This window comes from Neoarius graeffei, chromosome 12, assembly GCF_027579695.1.
Source record: "Neoarius graeffei isolate fNeoGra1 chromosome 12, fNeoGra1.pri, whole genome shotgun sequence".
Taxonomy (NCBI): Eukaryota; Metazoa; Chordata; class Actinopteri; order Siluriformes; family Ariidae; genus Neoarius; species Neoarius graeffei.
Genome location: NC_083580.1, coordinates 64,080,157 through 64,086,311, shown reverse-complemented (window position 1 = coordinate 64,086,311; position 6,155 = coordinate 64,080,157). Strand labels below are relative to the sequence as shown.

Genomic DNA, 6,155 nt, shown 5'->3' with positions numbered 1-6,155 from the left:
GCTTACGGCCAAACCACTCTGACAATGCCTGATCCCGTCTGATCTCAGAAGCTAAACAGAGTTGGGCCTGGTTAGTACTTGAGTGGGAGACTGCCTAGGAATACCAGGTACTGTAAGCACTCTTTGGGGCGGCATGGTGGTGTAGTGGTTAGTACTGTTGCCTCACAGCAAGAAGGTTCTGGGTTCAAGCCCAGTGGCTGATGGGGGCCTTTCTGTGTGGAATTTGCATGTTCTTCCTAACTGCATGTCTTTGAACTGTGGGGGAAACCGGAGCACCCAGAGGAAACCCACGCTGATCCGTTGGCCATTTGAGTAGCCATTTGAGTGGCTCTTCTGCATGCCATCAGGTCAGTGGCGGCTGGTAGTCTTTCAAACAGGGGAGGCTGGTCGGTTACGATATTTCCAGATTTAAAAAGAAAAAACACATCAATTTTGCCCATACTCTTGCCTCTGATCTGGCTGATTGTTGGCAGGGTCACAAACTGTGAAATAACAGGTTCTTTTGGCCCATTAGCCTACTGTCCAATATATATGATGGTGGTGTTGGGGGGGCATATTTTAACATTTTATATTTTAAAATTGTGGCATGTTGTTTGAAAATTGATCATTATTGAAAGCAGCTCTTTGTCAGGAACCTCAGCAGTAACAGCAGAGTGTTCTGGAATAGGCACAAGCACTGACCTTGGGGAGCCAAACATAGAGCTGGGTGCCACACATTTCATTCAATGACACTTTCCCTATATTTTACTTATTTTGACTGAGAAATGTTTTATTGACAATTTTGATAACCCTTCACTTTTAATCCAGGTCTGTAGTGTGAAATGTTCTCAGCTGTGTTTTTGTTTAAAAATGTTTTCCAAATTGTAGCTGTGTTTAATTCATATCCAGAAAAATATATATTCCAATATAATATACTCAGCATAAACATTTTAAATAGATTCTATATTTTTGGTCCATCCATGACATATTACTAAAGTAGCCTATTTACTGTTGTTGATGTGGGTCACTTGCTGTTAGCCAATTCACTTTCTCGTACTAGGAGAGCTGAAAGGAACGAGTATTATTCCCTACCTTTTTCACCAAGTCAATTTGAGGCATTGGTCTACCCTGCTCTTTAATTTTAATTTTTTCCTCGAAAGGAAGACTGGCAAATGGCTTCGCCAAAATTAAATCAGCAATGCTTGGCATCCGTGTGCAGCTTTCTTGCTAGCTGACTAGCCCCCTCAAGTTCAAGTTCAGTCACTCAAATAAATGAAATTTCTGGAACTAAGATAGCAAACTTGACAACACTATATTTACACTTTATTTACAAGGAAAATATATACAAACTAAAAAAGCTGGTAGAAACCGTATGTAATTAATGAAATCGAAATGTAAGCTGATCTCTTACAATACACCACAGCACTTGCGAATCTGCATGGGACTGAACTGAGATTCACCGCTGCCTGTCTATATTTGAAACAAGCTGTCAATCAAAGAAAATATCCGGCCACTTTCACCAATCACCAGTCTCCTCGCTGAAAGCTTTGCCATGTCCCTCCCACTGTGAGGCTGGGAGTCCGTAGGCGGGCGTTTTCGCAGTATTTGTCCAATAATCGTCTTGCATTTTGAGATTGAAAAGCGCATAGCTCCCAAATGCCATTGAAGTCCACTGAGGCTGGGCTGCATCGCGCTGTCATGAGGGGGAAAAACTCACGCACACATTAGGTGAACTGGGGAAAGTTATAACGGAATGATTTTGCACTGTAGTTGGGTTGAGCACATATATTTCTATGATTCTGGATCTGAAATACAACCCCGATTCCAAAAAAGTTGGGACAAAGTACAAATTGTAAATAAAAACGGAATGCAATAATTTACAAATCTCAGAAACTGATATTGTATTCACAATAGAACATAGACAACATATCAAATGTCGAAAGTGAGACATTTTGAAATTTCATGCCAAATATTGGCTCATTTGAAATTTCATGACAGCAACACATCTCAAAAAAGTTGGGACAGGGGCAATAAGAGTCTGGAAAAGTTAAAAGTACAAAAAAGGAACAGCTGGAGGACCAAATTGCAACTCATTAGGTCAATTGGCAATCGGTCATTAACATGACTAGGTATAAAAAGAGCATCTTGGAGTGGCAGCGGCTCTCAGAAGTAAAGATGGGAAGAGGATCACCAATCCCCCTAATTCTGCACTGACAAATAGTGGAGCAATATCAGAAAGGAGTTTGACAGTGTAAAATTGCAAAGAGTTTGAACATATCATCATCTACAGTGCATAATACCATCAAAAGATTCAGAGAATCTGGAAGAATCTCTGTGCGTAAGGGTCAAGGCCGGAAAACCATACTGGGTGCCCATGATCTTCAGGCCCTTAGACAGCACTGCATCACATACAGGCATGCTTCTGTATTGGAAATCACAAAATGGGCTCAGGAATATTTCCAGAGAACATTATCTGTGAACACAATTCACCGTGCCATCCGCCGTTGCCAGCTAAAACTCTATAGTTCAAAGAAGAAGCCGTATCTAAACATGATCCAGAAGCGCAGACGTCTTCTCTGGGCCAAGGCTCATTTAAAATGGACTGTAGCAAAGTGGAAAACTGTTCTGTGGTCAGATGAATCAAAATTTGAAGTTCTTTATGGAAATCAGGGATGCCGTGTCATTCAGACTAAAGAGGAGAAGGATGACCCAAGTTGTTATCAGCACTCAGTTCAGAAGCCTGCATCTCTGATGGTATGGGGTTGCATTAGTGTGTGTGGCATGGGCAGCTTACACATCTGGAAAGACACCATCAATGCTGAAAGGTATATCCAGGTTCTAGAGCAACATGTGCTCCCATCCAGACGACGTCTCTTTCAGGGAAGACCTTGCATTTTCCAACATGACAAAGGCCAAACCACATACTGCATCAATTACAGCATCATGGCTGCGTAGAAGAAGGGTCTGCGTACTGAACTGGCCAGCCTGCAGTCCAGATCTTTCACCCATAGAAAACATTTGGCGCATCATAAAACGGAAGATACGACAAAAAAGACCTAAGACAGTTGAGCAACTAGAATCCTACATTAGACAAGAATGTGTTAACATTCCTATCCCTAAACTTGAGCAACTTGTCTCCTCAGTCTCCAGACGTTTACAGACTGTTGTAAAGAGAAAAGGGGATGTCTCACAGTGGTAAACATGGCCTTGTCCCAACTTTTTTGAGATTTGTTGTTGTCATGAAATTTAAAATCACCTAATTTTTCTCTTTAAATGATACATTTTCTCAGTTTAAACATTTGATATGTAATCTATGTTCGAGTCTGAATAAAACATGGAATTTTGAAACTTCCACATCACTGCATTCTGATTTTATTCACAATTTGTACTTTGTCCCAACTTTTTTGGAATCAGGGTTGTAGCAATGTTATAAGGTCGGCTATAACATAAGCCTAGAGCAATTCATCCTACACGATGTTTGTCATTTTTAGAGGAGGCTGAGCCTCCCTCATTGTCTTAGAGCAATCGCCCGTGCATCAGGTGGTGTGCCATTGACCCTGTTGGGTTCATCTGCCACATTGCACTGAAAAGCGCCCTGCTGACAGCGCCTTATTGGTGATGTACTATTTAACCCATAGTTGGAACCCAAGCAGGTGCTACCACTCCGGATCAGAGCGGACTTGGGAGTAATGGTGATTAAAGGGGCAACTCCACTTTCCCCAATACTCAAGTCCTTCTGGACCTGAGACTCACCACTGGTTGCAGTTTAAAGTCATACCCAGGAATAAGAATGACAGTATAATGCATTATGGATAGAAATAGAGAATAGAGTAGGATAATAGTAGAGAATAGAATATGACAAATTAATATATATTAAAATAGAGCATAGAGAATAGAGTGCACGTGCACAGAACAGAAGAGAGCGTGACAAATAATAATGATGATGATGAATAGGATAGACGTTAGGACAATATAATAGAGTATATTATAAAAGACAGAAGGGAATATGATCGAATAGAAAGCATTTTGAAGATGTAGAAAAGAATGACAAAATGCTACACATTCTTTTTAGTTTGTAGAAAATAGACAGTCATGACAATACAACAGAATAGATTAAAAGAAAGAAGAAGGGAATATGACAGAATAGAAAGCATCATGAAGACACACTTTCTTTAGTACAAGTGAAAAAAAACTTTTTAAGACTTGTGCTTATAGAAATTCTCGATTTTGATAGGTCACAAGATGTTGATTAATTTTCTATAACAGCAGCTCGGACAATAGTGCAGGCTACACAGCAAATCAATATTAAAGTCAGGGAATGTAATTTATTTTTGAAGCATTTTTTTGTATTTCTTGAAATTGTCTTTACATCCAGACAGCAATGAATAAACCAAATGCTCTGACAATAAAAAGAAAAAAAATCTGTCATCTGTGGCAGTTGTAGTGCTGTAAAAAACCGGTCTAATCATTTCATTTGGTCTGAATGAACTGATTGGATAGCCCACCTACATCTGTCTACCTACCTGTGCACACTCTGCCCGTGCACTCCTTGTCTGCGACCGGAATCTTCCACAAGGCTAGATGGACATATTGCTAAAGATAATGAGCTATTCGACAGTCGTGAGTACGAACAATAGCCATGTTCGTTATTCACATTAATCATGATAATGAGGTGTTTTCTTACATGTGAATTAGACAAAAGGTAGTTGGATATGATAATGATGCGCTATGCTCCTCCCCCCAATGCGCTCTCTCTCTCTCTCTCTCTCTCTCTCGTGGACTCTTCCTCCAGCAGTGATCAGGCAGTGTGCGTTCATGTGTTTTGAAAGAGGGGCTTTGGAGGGAGCGCTGAAGGGAGGGGTGGGAGTTTTCAGTTGGATATTGTACATTTGATGAACCTAAAAAAAGAAAAACAATAATAATTGTGCCAAGTGGAAAAGTTTGGAGACCTTTCCAGTTACAGTGCAGTCATGGGCTAAAGTTTAGAGAAGCAGCCTTGCACCCAAACGGTTGCTGATTCAATTCTCTGGACCGGTAGGAAAATCCATTACTGAAATGCCCTTGAGCAAGGCACCCAACCTTCGACTGCTCCCCAAGTGCTGGGTATGTGTGCCTGTTGTACATCGCCCTGGATAAGAGCATCTGCTAAATACCTGTAATGTAAAGTCTCAGAATCCAATTTGCTTGTTAAGGCCTTAATCAACACATTTGTCAGATCAAGAATTGTGATTAGGAATAATAATTCCAAAGCATAATAAATTATCAGACTAATAAATTATTCAGGGCGGCATGGTGGTGTAGTGGTTAGCGCTGTCGCCTCACAGTAAGAAGGTCCGGGTTCGAGCCCCGTGGCCGGCGAGGGCCTTTCTGTGTGGAGTTTGCATGTTCTCCCCGTGTCCGCATGGGTTTCCTCCGGGTGCTCCAGTTTCCCCCACAGTCCAAAGACATGCAGGTTAGGTTAACTGGTGACTCTAAGACCCCGTCCACACGTAGCCGGGTATCTGCTAAATCGAAGATATTTTTCCACGTTTTGGCCTGTCATCCACATGAAAACACATCAAAAACGAATATTTAAAAAAACTCCGGGCAAAGTGAAGATTTTTGAAAACTCCATGTATGCCTTTTCGTGTAGACAGAGATAACCGGAGGTTTGCGTTTTAGAACGTCACAATCTGCACCAAAAAAATGACAACAAATCTGCCCTGACGTCAAACGTGCGACCTTTGTTTACTGCAGAAGCCAGATTAAGCATGGACTTAAGCTAGCCGCACACTATGGCGATCCACGCGGTACCGAACCGACCCATTTCAGAGCCGACTCCCGACAGGGCACGCACATATCCCCCGACTGTTTACAAGTGCAGTCGCGATTGAAGCGACACGTGACAACTTAATAGCTTTGTGATTGGCTATTGGATATCGTTACTGTTAAATCCAACACTTGAAGATGCTACAGGCTGAATTACAAATGACACAACATGGAATATGTAGCGCACTATCTAGGCTGCATGAGCTATTATTCCCAACTTTAAATAGTGCACTTATATAGGGGAGTTAAAGCGATTTGGAATTCAGCCACACAACTTGAGCAGAGTGGCTTTCCAGCCCACTGTGTCTATGGATAAAGCTTCAGTCTATGGAATTACAGTATATACCTGCATTAGGTGCTACCAACAC

General features: G+C 41.4%; 1 non-coding gene across 1 annotated transcript; it reads left to right on the top strand.

The window, feature by feature from the left end:
• On the top strand, positions 1 to 119 carry LOC132895801 (5S ribosomal RNA). The gene has a single exon (XR_009655836.1). It is a non-coding gene; the product is annotated as a 5S ribosomal RNA (ribosomal RNA).
• The last annotated feature ends 6,036 nt before the right edge of the window (positions 120 to 6,155 follow it).